A 16,278-nucleotide genomic window follows, 5' to 3' on the forward strand; every position below is an offset into this window, starting at 1 on the left:
GCCAGTGTGCCAGTTCCACAATAAGACAATTACCACAGGGTCGTCTGCAGTGCTACCGTATATTGAGCATAAAGTAAAAGAGGGCTTAGATAAAGGCCTACACTCAGTTAGGACCCATTTCCCATGACGGTCTGCCTTAGTTTGGATAGTTTGGAATAAGCTGCTGTTTCAGGCTAGAATGGCTACCCCTCTAATACGTGTACTCTGTGAAGTCACTCCTTTCAAAGTATATCCCAGCATGTTTTAGAGATACGCCTGTGCCCCTGCAAAGTATGTTTTTTTGAAGGCAGACGAAATTCGCCACTAACAATGGCAATCCCTGTTAAACCTTCTGACTTTTCTGCGAATCCTTTAGCCCACATACATTAAGAGTGACAATTCCAAAATACGCTAAGTTTGACATTCTGGATTATCTGAGTTTCTACTGTGATTTTGCAGATAAAAATGCCTTTCCTCTCACCAGGAGAAATAAATCAAAGAAACTACATAGCTGCAGCAGTAAAACCACAGTTCGACATACACAAGCGTGATTCATTGTGTGGACCCCTCCGTCTAACCCCATTACCTCCAACCCCCTAAATCCCTCCCAAACTCCCCCTCACCATCACCACCTCCAGAAACCGAGCAATCAGGACTTGCCTGAATGATGGACACCAAAATAGGATGCCACCACCCAACCCCACTGTGTTAGCCAAAGAAGTATATCAGACGTTAGGCCGAGCATGACCAGTCTCAAATTGGTTTGGGTTTTTCTTGCTTTTGCCACCACCCCCACACTCTGGTTTCTTTTTTTTTAAAGATACCAGGAGAGGAAACCACGTCAACCCACAGCATCTGAATCAAAAATATGCGAAGAGTGCTGACTTTGCCCAGGTTTTGACTTAATTTCATTAAGATATTCCTGAGCCTTAATTTCTGACGTAAAGCTGCTAGAAGAGCCATTTAAATTAACTGTAAGCTTAGCCGGATTAATTAAATTAACTTGGGCTCCCATCTGTTGAAAAGGGACAAACAGCTGGTGAAGACGCCATCTGCGTTCAACTGTAGCATGAGTGAAATCTGGTTTAGCAAAAAAAGACACTCCTTCAAAGATTTTTTTGGAGTTCGGACGAGCATGTTCATATACCCATTGTCTTAGCAGAAAGTTGCCAAAATAGACCGAGATGACTCTGGGTTTCTATCCTTCGTTAGAATGCTGTTTCTTGTTCGTGAAAGGAAATGTAGAAAAAATGCGGCAGCAGCCGCCAGCAAACAGTCTAGCAAAATCAGGCTGTCGCTCCCTTTCTCGGATCTGCAGGAGAAATGCCGATGTCCGCCCAGCGCGAGGAGCAGCAGTTTTCTTAGCAGAGGCGAGGCTCCAGGATGCATAGCCAATGGCCGATTCACTGAGAGGCATGGTGCGGGCGACGAGCAGCGCGATGGACTATTCGGGCGCCATCTTGCCCACAGGGGTACAGATGTTTTGATAGGAAATCTTCCATGTTATCTGTTACATATTCCACTAAACATTTAGATCCCTCCAGAACTATTGATATGATTTCTCTGTACCTCACCTTCCAATCCAACCTGTTGATGAAATAGGGATTTTTCCAAGATGATGCTATATGCCGAGTATGTGCCGAAAATCTGGAAAATTTGTAGTAGCCTGAAAATTGTGTCATTAGTGCGTTACACATACAAGAGTGTATCATCAGCGTATACACAGATTCTGCCCTCCCAGTCTTCCTCTCCTCCAAGTCCTCAAGCCTGCTGGTCTTCATGGATCCAGAAGACCAGGGATTGCAGAAACAGCACAAATAGCATTGAGGATAGCCGCCATACCTGCCTCGTACCCCTCTACAACCCGAAGAAGGCATAATATAGTACCATTTACTTTTACCCTCGCCATTGATTAAATATAGGGAAGCTTTATCCTCCATCGAAGCAGGGGCCTACGTATACTCTTTCCAATACTAGATTCTGGTATATGCACTTCAGAATGGTGGAGACTTTTGTGGAGTCTAGGTATAGTACAGCTGCGTGATCTCTCAATCTACTCTGGCAGCCGTAGAGGCATGCGATGTTCAGAGTAGATTTATTTGTTAAACAGAATTTTATTGGTTCTTAACATTTGTACAGATATATAAAGCCATAATTTTAATATGATGGTTTCATTGCTGTATGTCAATAACTCTTCCAGTGCCCAACTTTCCATCCCAACTCAACTGTTGCATCCTCCTCCTGAGCCACATCATACATCAGTGCCCCATCAACCACAGCAGGTCCTGGTCAGCAAGACATGTTTTATCTACATTTATAGTCCCACATTGTTAGGTAGCTTATTTAAAAAAAAATTGTTAAGAAGTTATAAGCGAAATCCTTCCTTTAGTTCACATCCCTATACGGTGTTGCCCTGGTTGAAGGAAGTAACCCAATTAGGGCCACCAGGTCACTCTCGACCTCATCTAGCCTTCCAATAAGGTAGAGCCGATGACGAAGTAGAGAATACTAGCAAACTAGCTTATTCACAGAGTACACTGCAGTGGAGTCCAATCTAACCAGCCTCCTATTATGGCTGACGATGCGAATGACAAGCATAAAGTTACATTATGACCCGTCTACAAAGGAAAAACACTGGTAGATGTCATAATACAATGGGGGTACAGAACATAAGTTTTGATTCCTTAGCCAGGCACATGTTATCCACTATCCAAGGTCGTCTGGCCTATCCTCCCCTCTAGACAGGTGGGAGATATATATATATATATATATATATATATATATATATATATATATATATATATATATATATATATATATATTCGCTCCGCCAATTCCGGTTATAAGAATATGCCCGACTGACTCACGGGCGGTCCGAGTTTGGGCTCCTGGAAGCCCCAAATTTTCATCCAATAGTGCTCCGCTGCTACACAGAAAGCACTCAGACACCCAAGTACGCTGAAAAAAGTTTTAATAGCTATTATTATATATATATATAATATATGCATACCGAGTACATGAAAGGAAAAAAAAAGCCATTATATATTAGCAGTACAAGAAATATCATGAGCAGAACCTGAAAGGGAAGTAGTTGAATTAAAAACATTTTCATCAATTTGAATAATAGTATCAAGCTCCTTTTGAAGCACAATGGTTGTATTGGTGTCACAAATGGAAACCCTTTTTGGAGAGAGGAAAGTAGTACAGTACGTACAGCATCGAGGGAGTCACAGAATCAGAACACAACAACAAATTAAGAGTACAATCAAATATAACACTTTTTCGACAATCCAACCCCAACCTCCAAATATAGACCAAGTTATGTTACCGCTTTCCATTCCTCAAACATTTTCCAGAATATTTAGAATATGCTGAGTGATATTCCTTTTCATATTTGTGATACCGACAACACACTGCTCTCCTATTATTGCACATGCACCACCATTCTTAGCTAAAATAAAGTCAACTGCATATCTTGTTTGTTCAGAGTATATGCATATGCTTTCCAACTGAGTGGTGATGTCCCGTAAGGCTGCCACTGTAGAATTAGATAAATTTGCAACTTACACCCAAAATACTGTCTAGCTCGTTCACCCCTGACCATGGCAGTGCCACTGAATGTAATAATAGAGGAAAGGATATATCCAAAAGTGATACCATTAACATAATTATTAACTTCCAAACCGGTAACGCCCTCACAAAATTCCTTGGTCAATTTTTACCCATCTTATATTTGGTATGCAATACCTGCAAGGTTCCCCAAGAGTTAGAACCATTCCCAAAGCTACATCCTCAGTACCGTTGTACATATTAGAATACGTACCGTTTGCTAAAAAAAAAAAACCTGAACATGCATAAAGTGCATCCTTCATACTGGGATCGTCTTTTCTTCCTAAACCCATTACATTATTGTAAGCTACTTCTCTAGAGCAATTGAGATACAAAGAAGCATCAGTACTATTTATTACAGGGCAACACGCAGGATAAATACCTGCCTTTTGAGTGACAGTCAGATCATGATTGTGCCAACCCATCAGGGTGATATTTCTTTTACCAAGGTACAGATCACCACAATACATTTCGGGCATGCCTCCTGGGTACCCTGTCCCCGTCGGCTTTCTATAGTATAAGCAAGGTCCAGGATATCCCAGGCCGAATTCACCTTTCGCTTCTACGAAATGGGGAGGACGAATATGTGTATAATTTACCAATGATAATGGAAAAGCGGTCCATAAACTTGGAACAGAATCAGTTTGATAACAAGCTGTATTATTTCCAAAGAATTTCCGGAATGTGTCTAAGAAAACATTGCTATGCGGAGTTCTTTAACTACGATCTGAGGAAACTGTCTGATATAAAACACATGATGAGGGAACTCCAGAACACTCCAATGCCCAGAACAGCCCCCTTCCCACCAGGAAAAACAACATTATGACTACAGCTCAAAACATTTTCTTCCTGAGCAACCATTCAAAACTGATCTACCCCGGTCGCGGGGAAAAAAAAAACTGTTCATCTTCTACACGGGGACAACCAAAAAGATACATGATTACCATGAATCTACAAATGAAATCACCAGAGACGTCTTGTAATGGAAACAACGATGGAAAGAACACAAAAATGGAAAAAATATAAAAATGTTGAAAAGATCAGGGCCGGTTACAAGCCTCCCTGGCAGGCTTGTATTGTTCAATCCTCGGTGGTGGTGCTATCGAGCACTTCGCGGTGGAGCCACACTGTTGCAGCCCATCAGCAAATGTTCACTGTTCTCAGGCTAGGGCGCTCTCCCTTCTTGGAAAATACCCTCAACTTATCCCGTCCTGCATCACAGACAGTGCACCAATCTTCTGATCCCTAGTCTAATGGGGAAAAACAGAAACAAGGGGCATTTTCACTAATCTTATCCACAAAGTCAATCAATGCTACCCTCGATTCTCTTTCAGTACACTATCCTTCCATCGAGGACGCAAATTATACCTTTCTACTTCAGGTACTGTCTCATCACGGAGAAGAATCTGAAATTCAGGGGGTGTTGGAGACCGAGACTTAGGCTCCTGCGGATCGGATATAGAAGAAGCCTGGGCAGCCCTAATTTCTGGGGGAACTGCTGCTGTCAAGGCTGCCTCGCTCTCTTCCTCCGTCTGCGCCCAAGTGAGCTGGGCATTGGAAAAGGGAACAAAACGTGGAACCTACTCCATTTCGTGGTACCCTAATCCCCTCTTTAAACCATCGATCATAGGGAAGGGGGGGTGGCACTCGCCGGCAGAGAGGTGTATGCATCCAATGCTCCCTGCTGTCCACTCTCACTGCCGTCCTTGTCGTAATAAGGACCAGATATAGTGGTTTCCACCCGGGTTCCAAGCTGTATCATCTCTGGATAATTTTCACAAGGATGTAGTCTCCAGACTGTATGGTATGCCCAGGCCCCTCCGGTGCTGGAGGCAAAGCTTCATGTATCTGTTGATGAATAGAACGCCAACTTTTAGTGAGATCATATAAATATCGACTAACAGGATAATCAATTTTTTATCGGTCTCTGGATGGCCCCACACATTTGCGGGACGGCCAAAGACCACCTCGTAAGGCGATAATCCAATTCTAGAATGGGCTGTCATTCTGGTGGACAATAGAGCAAGGGCTAATGCATCTGGCCATTGCAACCCAGTACTTTCCTTAATCTTAGCCAATTTTAGCTTGAGAGTACCATTGTACTTCTCAACTAAACCTGCTGACTCGGGGTGATTAGCTGCGTGGACTTTTAGCTTGATCATCGCGCACCAATTGGATCACTTTTGCATTACAGTGACTTCCATTGTCACTCCAAATCAAACGGGGCAAACCGTAGCGCGGGAAAAACTCCTTAGAAGAGCCTTCAACGTCACCATGGCTGTGTTTTCTTTCGTTGGGTAAGCCTCAATCCATTTGCAAAATGCACAAACCACCAATAACACATATTTCAAATTATTAACTTGCTGTAGCTCTATGTAATCCATCTGGAGTACCTCAAAAGGGAAAGAAGGGGTGCAAAATGGCCAGAAGGTGAGGGGGACCCTTCCCAGGACTGTGTTTCAAACAAATCATGCAGTGTTTCAATAAATTAGTAGTAAATTTTGAAATGTTGTCATTTTGCCATTCAGGATCTAGCAATTTACAAATGCCTTTGGAGCTATTATGAGCCGGACCAGGCGCAATGGTAACTACTGGAAGTACTATGCATCCATCTCTGTCGGACTTATCAGTCCAGCATCCTTCGTCATCGAGATGCCCTGTACTCTCCTGCCACACTGCCAACTCCTCAACTGTTGCCTCAGTCTCGATTTCCCTAACACTCTCCAACGAATTCTCAAACCTAGCAACATCTGATACCCATCTAGCAGGTCCTGCCACAAACATTTTCGTTGTTCTCGACCTGGCTGTCTCTTTCGCTATCTGATCTGCAAAGGCATTTCCCTACCCGTATCATCAGTAATTGCTTTATTAGCACTACATTTCACTATTGCCAGTTTTTTTTGAAGAGTCAAAGCAGTCAAAAGCCTCTCTATCAATGGACCGTGTTGTATCTTGGTCCCATGTGAAGTCAAGAATCCTCTCTCTGCCCTGAGGTGTCCAAAAATATGGGCCACTCCGAAGGCATACTGGCTGTCAGTATAGATATTGACAGTCAGCTATTAGCGCCGCAGCTTGCGCTGATTGGTGAGGAACACGTGCTGTCTCAACTACAGTGCACAGCGTAGTAATAGTATACGCCGCTGTAGTGGTGCCATCTGACAATTTGAAACAAGAGCCATCAATTTATATTTTCCTTGAGGGTCAGATAAGGGAAGAGCAGTCAGGTCTACCCATCCCTTCGTCTCCTCCTCAGTACGAAAAAAACAATCATGGACATCTTTGTCCTCTTCTTCCAAAGGGAGGGGTAGTAACGTGGCTGGATTCAATGTGGCACATCTTATGATAGTAATATGAGGTGCTAATAATGTTAATTCCTAACCAGTCAGACGAGCACTGGTAAGGTGCTGCATCTTTGTTTTGTTCAAAAGTACATCCACAGCATGCGGTACCATTACTGTGAGATCGTGATTAAGGACAAGCCGTGCCGATTGTCGAATACAGACCGCAGCAGCCACCACAGCCGCAGATCTTAAACAAAAACTCTGGAGGGCTCTGGCGACTGGGTCAAGAGTGGTAGAAAAATATGCACACGGCCTCTGCTTACCTCCAAAGGCTTGTGTTAAGACCAAAAGTGCACACCCAGCCATTTCGTGTATGTACAGCACGAAAGACTTCTTATAATCAGGCATACCTAGCACAGGTGCTGAGCAAAGCGCAACGTTTATTGTTCAAAAGCATGATGACATTCATGCATCCAAGTCAAAGGTTCATGCACATCTTTAGCTGTTAAGCAAAGCAGAGGCTGTATTAATAAAGAATAAGCGGGTATCCAATTCTGACAATACGAGGTGATGCCTATGAAAGCACACACATTCCTCTGAGTCTCAGGGACAGGCATCTTAACAATGGCATCAACTCATACAGGTGTTAGCCTCCGACCCGCCTTCGACAGAAGGTGACCTAAGTAGTTTTGTTTTTTTCGTCCGATGGGGACGAGGCAGACGAAGAAGATAGACTCCGATCCACAGGGAAGAAGATCAGAACCCAGGAGCATACACACGAAGCAAGACCAAAGAACAACAAGCAGGACTCATCTCCAGCTAAACCTAATAACCAACTTCTCTTATCTTCTCACACAGACAGAAGAAGATCTTCTGAACAAAGGTCTAGGTTTTGTGCCTACAGCACGACTTGACAAATTCAAATTACACTGCAATATGGCGGAGTTTTTTTTGCAAATTAAAACTCAAGGCATTCTTCCAAAACCAACCTAATGAGACACTAAATGATAAGTAGGGAGACACCAACTTCAAGCTCAAATCTACATTTATCCCTCCCCGAATGTCATACCAGTGGAAATATCAGCATTTGAATAAGCGGTGTTCAACGAGATAGAAGCTACTCAGAAGGAACAAATTCAAGAACACCAGTGGAAAAGAATTTGAAGCCACACAGACCCTGAAAGCGAATGAAAACATCATCTTAAAACCAGCCGACAAAGGCAGGGGCATAGTACTACAAGACAAAGATGCCTACCAAGAAAAGTGCCGATGTCTACAGAATGATACCAAAAATTACAAACTGGATCCAAGTGCCAGTTTGAAAAATAGAATCCGGAATATGGTGGAAGATGCGGAAAAGTTAGGCCAAATTAGCAAACAAGAAGCCCAATTTCTAGCCGATAGCACAGGCAAGATCCTATACTTCTACACAATTCCAAAGATTCACAAAAACAGAGTTCCACCACCTGGCCGCCCCATTGTGTCGGGCATAGGTTCATTGTCTCGCGGTTTTGTGACTTTTTTCTCCAACCTATCGTGCAGACAACATCTACCTACCTGAAGGACACTAAGGACCTACTGAGACAAATTAAAACCCTCTCCTTCAATACTGCAACATCATTTCTGGTCAATTTGGATATAGAGTTTATACACCAGTCTACCTCAAGATAAGACACTGAAAGTACTGGAAATATCACTAAACTCTATAAGTTAGGACTACAACACCCCGAAGTCTTTTGTGTTGAAATGCACAGAACTTGCGCTCAAACACAACTTCTTTTGAGTTTGAATGAAACCTTTTCGTATAGACATACAGTACGTCGATAGGCAACACCTTTGCCCCTAGTGTGGCTGGGCTATATGTCTTCAATTTTGAAAAAACATACCTTTTTAATCCCAATACACCATTCTCTTCAAACATGGTATTTTTTAAAAGGTACATTGATGACATCTTTCTCATTTTGGAAAGGCCCAGAAGACTCGCTACAGACTTTTCTCACATGGATCAATGGTTGTGATCCCAACCTGACGCTCACTCCCAGTATGAACAAAAAAAGCATCACTTTCCTTGACCTGGACATAATGGCCACGAGTGGTAAGCATGAGACAAAAACCCATTTTAAGGAGACAGCAAAAAACTCTCTCCTCCATTCCACCCCATTCCACCTCAGAACTTTGAGAGAGAATGTGGGTGAAAGGTGTGAAACCTAGACCTTCGGTCCAGGCCAGCACTCTTCCCAGCAGCTCCGCCTCACCGCAGCAGCCTCGAGTCCTCTGCTGCGCAGGGTTCGTGTCTGCAGGCCACCAGTCTCTAGGTGATTCAACTGCTTTCCGCATTCAGCCAGACTCTTAACTTTTACTGTGTTATAATTTATTGTGCTTGTTTCTTGATTGTTTTTCCTCCGCCCGGTTCCTCCCGCTGCTGCCCCTGTTGCCCCTCCCACCCTGTCACAGCCCCGGCTCCCGCCTCCCTACCTCGAGTACTGCCCTCTCCCCTACTTAATGGCGACTGCTGCGATTGGAGCGTGTGTGAAACCTAGACCTTCGGTCAAGGCCAGCACTCTCCACACAGCTCTGCCTCACCGCCACAGCCTCGAGTCCTCCACAGTGCAGGGTTCGTGCCTACAGCCCGCCAGTCTCTAGGTGATTCAACTGCTTACGCATTCCGCCAGACTCTTAACTTTCACTGTGTTATAATTTATTGTGCTTGTTTCTTGATTGTTTTTCCTCCACCCGTTTCCCACCGCTGCTCCCCCTGCGGCCCCTCCCACCCCATCACAGCCCCCACTCTTGCCCCCCTACTTATGGTCCTGCCCCCTCCCCTACATAATGGTGACCATTGCGCGGTCGTGCCGCTGGTGCGCCGAAGGCAAGCCCTTGTGAGCCCATCAGTGTCCTGGAAGCGGTCAGCTCCAGGAACTCTGGATCCACAACCTCCCACTGCTACAACAATGCCGCCCTCCTCGCACTCAACCCTGGAAGACTCAGAGACTGCCAACTGGCATCTCCAGCCTCGACCCACGGCCAGTTCTCCTGCCACCACTGCCGCCAGACGGTTTCCTCCACCCCACTCCCGAAACCACAGACACCGCCGCCAACGACGCACTAAGGTGCATCCTCCTCAACGTGTGCTCCGTCCACAAACACGCCATGGAAATCTGGAACCTACTTGACTCTCTCTCGTCCGACATAGCCTTCTTCATGGAGATCTGGACCAACGCCGCATCCGCTCCCGACATCAACATTGTCCACCTCCAGCAAAACCTTCGCTGCTGCCGAACACCTGCACTTCCAGATCCGGACCAGCACCAACACCACACTCCAAGGAACCCTCATCTACAGTCCCCCCAGCCTCCAGACACCCTTCGCCACCACCATCACCGACTTCATCGCACCCCACTACATTACATCAATAACCTACATACTCATTGGAGACCTCAACTTCCACCCAGACAACCCCAGCGAACCTTGGACTCACCAACTCATCACCACGCCCACACACAGAGCAGGACACAATCTTGATCCCATCTTCGCCACTGTCAACAGTGTCCGCTTCAACCATACAATGCAACCTCCATGGACCGACCACCACTGCGTTCCCTTCACCGTCGACACACCCAAGGCACCAAACCCTCCCCCTCGCCTACCTCGAAGGAACTGGAGCAAGGTCACTTACGAGCAACTGAGCTCCACCCTTGCCAGAGAAAACTCGCCTGGACAACTGAAGCAAATGCCGCAGCCAAAGAACTCCATGCCTGGATCTCCAACTGTGAGGACAAACTCGCCTGCTACAGAACCCCAGCGAACAACGCCCCAGGAAAGCCGCCTGGTTCACCACAGACCTCCAAGAAGCAAGATGCACCTGCAGATGCCTGGAGAAGACCTGGAGGAACACCAAGACAACCGAAAACTACTCCACCTACAAGAACGCCATGACTAACTACCACAAAAAAATCAGAACAACGAAAAGGAACTTCATCCACAGCAAAATCCTCACCAACGCCACCAACTCCAAGGAACTCTTCACTGTGATCCAGTAATTCACCAACCCACGCAGTAAAGCCACAGACATCACCCCATCCCAAGACCTCTGTGACAAACTTGGGAGCTACTTCCAGCTCGATCAAAAAACTTTACAACTTTGTCGGCCACATGCAACACGCCACTGCCAGCCCCCAGTCCCCCAGAGTCACCACCCAGCCCACCATCACCGACTGGACTCCAATCACAACCGAGCACACCACCACGACCATGAAAAGCATCCACTCAGGAGCCCCCACTGACCCCTGTTCCCCATACATCTACCACAGAGCCGCTGACACCATTGCGCCTATAATACAACAGAACATGTATGTATGTATGTATGTATAGATATACTTGTATAGCGCAATGACTGTCACCCTGCGGGCATCCTGGCGCTTAGACTGTTGATGAAACTAAGAGGAATCTGCACAATGAGAAAACGATCCACTGCATAACAAAATTACGCCACTCTTGGAAAAAGATGGGTTTTCAGGGCTTTCTTAAAGGAGGGGAGAGCTTCCATACTCCTCACTGCCCACGGCAGTGAGTTCCACAGAGTTGCTGCTGTGTAGCGGAAAGACCGGCCTCCCAATCGAGTCCTTAGGATTTTTGGGACTACCACCAAGCGAGCCGTAGCCGAGCGGAGAGACCTAGGTGGGACATACCATGAGAACATATTCCGTAGAGGAATGGGACCTTGATCATGAAGAGCTCTAAATACCATGCAGAGGGCCTTAAATTCAATCCGCTGAGGGACAGGCAACCAATGAAGGTCCCTGAGCGCAGTAGTGGAAGAATCCACGCGCCGACGTGACAGAGCCAATTTAGCCGCCAAGTTCTGTACACGTTGCAGTTTACCCACCAGAGTCACCGGGGCTCCCAGAAGTAGTGCATTACAGTAGTCAAGTCTACTTAAGATGGTACCCCGCACTACCTCTGGTCTTGCCTGCGCTGGGAGTAAAGGTAGGATTTTCCTTAACGTGCGAAGCAAAGCCATGCACGTAGCCACTGTTTTGTTCACAGAAACATCCAGTTGAAGGTTGGAGCCAAAATATACTCCCAAGTTTCGCACGCAGTCTGCTGAAGGGCTGGTACCCTGGAAGGATGGCGGCCAAAAGTTCGATGGAAGAGGCCTAGGGGTGCGGTCAGTTGAACAGTGAAGAACCTCGGTTTTTGAACTATTAAATTGCAAAGAGTTAAGACGCAGCCAGTCTGCCGTAGAAGTCATGCAGCGATGGAAAATCTCTTGTGACACCGCCTCCTTACCTTCGAACGAGAAGATAAGTTGGGTGTCACTGCAATGCCGAAGGTTTTTATCAGCTTGATCAGGGGGCGGAGGTAGAGATTGAAGAGTATAGGGCTGATGGCTGACCCTTGAGGTACACCCTGGCCAACGCTTCTGATAGATGATTTGAACGGAGGCAGAGCCACTACCTGGTGTCTATTGTCCAGGTAGGACGTCAGCCAATCAAGGGCCAAGCCAGTCACCCCCACTTCCCTCAGCCTCCTGAGTAAGATCACATGGCTGACCGTATCGAACGCGGCCGACATATCGAGCAGCACTAAAAAGGCTGCCCGACCATGGTCGGCACGCATCCTGAGGTCGTCAAGCACAGTCACCAATGCTGACTCTGTACCGTGGGCTGGTCTAAATCCAAATTGAGCAACGTCCAAACAGGCGTTGCTCTCCAGATAGCCGGAAAGATGTTTTGTGGCCCATTTCTCCAAGATTTTGATTGGAAAAGGTAGGAGGGAGATGGGCCTATAATTGGCAGGGCAGGAAGGGTCCAAGGTTTCCTTCTTGAGAAGAGGAGACACCACTGCCAACTTCCAGCAATTCGGTACTCGCGCAGACCTGAGGGATTGGCAACAGGTCGCAAATAATGGCAAGAAGAGTTCTGCCCGAAATAGCTTCCAAAATTTATGAGGAAGTGGGTCAAGGGGAGAGCCGGAAGAGACGCTATCAGCCAATGCACTAAACTCCTCAAAAGATGGTACCGGGAAACAGTTAAGGCGAGCTAAGCCTGCATCACCCTCCGTATCCGGTGTTGAAATGGGAGTGAGCAGAGGCTGAGTGCCGGAGCTTGATGAAATATCAAGATTGCTCAAGTTGGTAGCAATCTTCTCCTCAAAGGCCTGAGCCAGTGAGTCGCATAGAGACTGGGATACAGGGACATCATTAGCAGTGCAGGTAGGGTGTGAAAGATCTTTAACAATTTTGAACAACGCCTGGGATTTATTTGCCGCCGACAGTAGGGAATCTTCTAGAAATTTAGCTTTGGCGCATCTAATCTGCGCTTTATAAGTTGCCAGAGTTCGCTTGTAGCAGGCTCTATCTGATTCCCGATACTGTTTCCTCCAAGCGCGCTCCGTCCTTTTACACTGGAGTTTAGATTGAAACAGTTCCTCTGAGAACCAAGGCATAGCACGAGTAGATCTATCTCTGATTTTACGCAAAGGAGCTAATGAGTCTAATGAAGTCACGATTCGCTGACTAAGCACCTCATAGCTTGCGTCTACGCTGTCTCCTAGTGAAAAACCCAGCGGAAGCAAGGCAGGTAGGGTGGACTGTTTCACGAGTTTAGACCATTGTCTGCCCACCCTAGTAATGCCTAGACTACCTCTCATCGAGGAGTCTGCAGGAAGAGAGAGGATAAAATGAACCAATGCATGGTCCGTCCAACATTGAGGCAGAATGTCCCGAAGAGCTACATTCTCTGTATCCGCGAAAATCATATCTAAAATGTGACCTTTTGAATGGGTCGGCAGAGTAACTAGCTGTTTTAGCTGTACATTGCTACAGGCCTGCTCCAGATCTTTAAAGGCAGAATCCAAAGGACCATCTGGCCAAAGATTAAAATCTCCCAATACCAAGAATCTGGTATGGGAGTTGGATAAATCATGGATCAGGTCGATGAGCCTTGTTACCTCTGATAAGGAGCCAGCCGGAGATCTATAACACAACAGTCCAGAGTATAAAGCTCCTCCCTGACTGTTTAGAGAGAAACCCAGTAATTCATAGCCCGAGATGGCCTTGACCGCAATCTGAGAGAGACATAAGGTGTCTCTAAAGATAATGCCAACTCCACCTCCCCTGGCTCCCACCCGGGGATTATGTTTTATTTTATATCCTGGGGGGCAGGCCAGGGCCAGATCCACTGAACTATCTGCTCTGGTCCAGGTCTCGGTCATAAAGAGTATGTCAATATGTTCGGACTCGACAAGGAGCACAATTTCCTCATGGTGTTTACACAGCGATCTAACATTTAGTAGGCCACAAGACAGTGTTTCAGGGCATCTACTACTGTTGTGTAGCTGAGGTGGAGATAGAGTAGTGGAGCTTGGGTTTAATTTTAGAAGTTCCTCACGGGAATAGGATAACAGACCCGTGAACAGAGGGGCAGCATTTTCCGCGACCGTCGCGTTCCGTGCGCGAACGGGCGCAAACGGGCTTACCTCTGGCGCACCTCCGGCGCGACGCTGCGCGTGTACGCTGCGCGCAGCCATAATGGCCTCTAAATAGCGTGTGGTAGGCGGTGCTCGTGACAACTAGAGCGCAGCCCCGGAACGTCTTGGGCGTCTCAGCCCTACTCTCAAAATGGCGATCAGGATCGGGATCGTAAAAGGAATGCAAACACCCAAATGGTGAGTGGTATTGTCAAACTTTTAAATGCAGGCAATGCGGTCCGTAGGGGGAGCAGGCAGAAAATATTAATGGTGACTCAATGGCAAAAATACAATTTTTAAAAAATACACTTCACACACACTAATTTTAGCAGCATCAGATAATTTTAAAACACAGCGTAACGTTAGCGCAGCGGTCAGTCTATTGGCCGCCTGCCGACCAACTGGCCCCTAAATACTATTTGCCAGGTGGTGCTCGTGACAACTAGAGCGCAGCCCCGGAACGTCTTGGGCGTCTCAGCCCTACTCTCAAAATGGCGATCAGGATCGGGATCGTAAAAGGAATGCAAACACCCAAATGGTGAGTGGTATTGTCAAACTTTTAAATGCAGGCAATGCGGTCCGTAGGGGGAGCAGGCAGAGAATATTAATGGTGACTCAATGGCAAAAATACAATTTTTAAAAATACACTTCACACACACTAATTTTAGCAGCATCAGATAATTTTAAAACACAGCGTAACGTTAGCGCAGCGGTCAGTCTATTGGCCGCCTGCCGACCAACTGGCCCCTAAATACTATTTGCCAGGTGGTGCTCGTGACAACTAGAGCGCAGCCCCGGAACGTCTTGGGCGTCTCAGCCCTACTCTCAAAATGGCGATCAGGATCGGGATCGTAAAAGGAATGCAAACACCCAAATGGTGAGTGGTATTGTCAAACTTTTAAATGCAGGCAATGCGGTCCGTAGGGGGAGCAGGCAGAAAATATTAATGGTGACTCAATGGCAAAAATACAATTTTTAAAAAATACACTTCACACACACTAATTTTAGCAGCATCAGATAATTTTAAAACACAGCGTAACGTTAGCGCAGCGGTCAGTCTATTGGCCGCCTGCCGACCAACTGGCCCCTAAATACTATTTGCCAGGTGGTGCTCGTGACAACTAGAGCGCAGCCCCGGAACGTCTTGGGCGTCTCAGCCCTACTCTCAAAATGGCGATCAGGATCGGGATCGTAAAAGGAATGCAAACACCCAAATGGTGAGTGGTATTGTCAAACTTTTAAATGCAGGCAATGCGGTCCGTAGGGGGAGCAGGCAGAAAATATTAATGGTGACTCAATGGCAAAAATACAATTTTTAAAAAATACACTTCACACACACTAATTTTAGCAGCATCAGATAATTTTAAAACACAGCGTAACGTTAGCGCAGCGGTCAGTCTATTGGCCGCCTGCCGACCAACTGGCCCCTAAATACTATTTGCCAGGTGGTGCTCGTGACAACTAGAGCGCAGCCCCGGAACGTCTTGGGCGTCTCAGCCCTACTCTCAAAATGGCGATCAGGATCGGGATCGTAAAAGGAATGCAAACACCCAAATGGTGAGTGGTATTGTCAAACTTTTAAATGCAGGCAATGCGGTCCGTAGGGGGAGCAGGCAGAAAATATTAATGGTGACTCAATGGCAAAAATACAATTTTTAAAAAATACACTTCACACACACTAATTTTAGCAGCATCAGATAATTTTAAAACACAGCGTAACGTTAGCGCATCAACACCACCTTCACAACAGGCACCTTCCCAGACAGCTGGAACTGTGCAGAAGTCAGGCCCCTGCTCAAGAAGCCCACGGCTGACCCCACCGACCTCAAGAACTACCGGCCCATCTTGCTTCTCCCCTACGCAACCAAAGTAGCAGAGAAAGCTGTCAACAGGGAACTGACACGGTTCATCGAAGAAAATGCTGTCCTCGACCCATCCC

The sequence above is a fragment of the Triturus cristatus genome, chromosome 3_1 (assembly GCF_964204655.1).
Source record: "Triturus cristatus chromosome 3_1, aTriCri1.1, whole genome shotgun sequence".
NCBI classification, from domain to species: domain Eukaryota; kingdom Metazoa; phylum Chordata; class Amphibia; order Caudata; family Salamandridae; genus Triturus; species Triturus cristatus.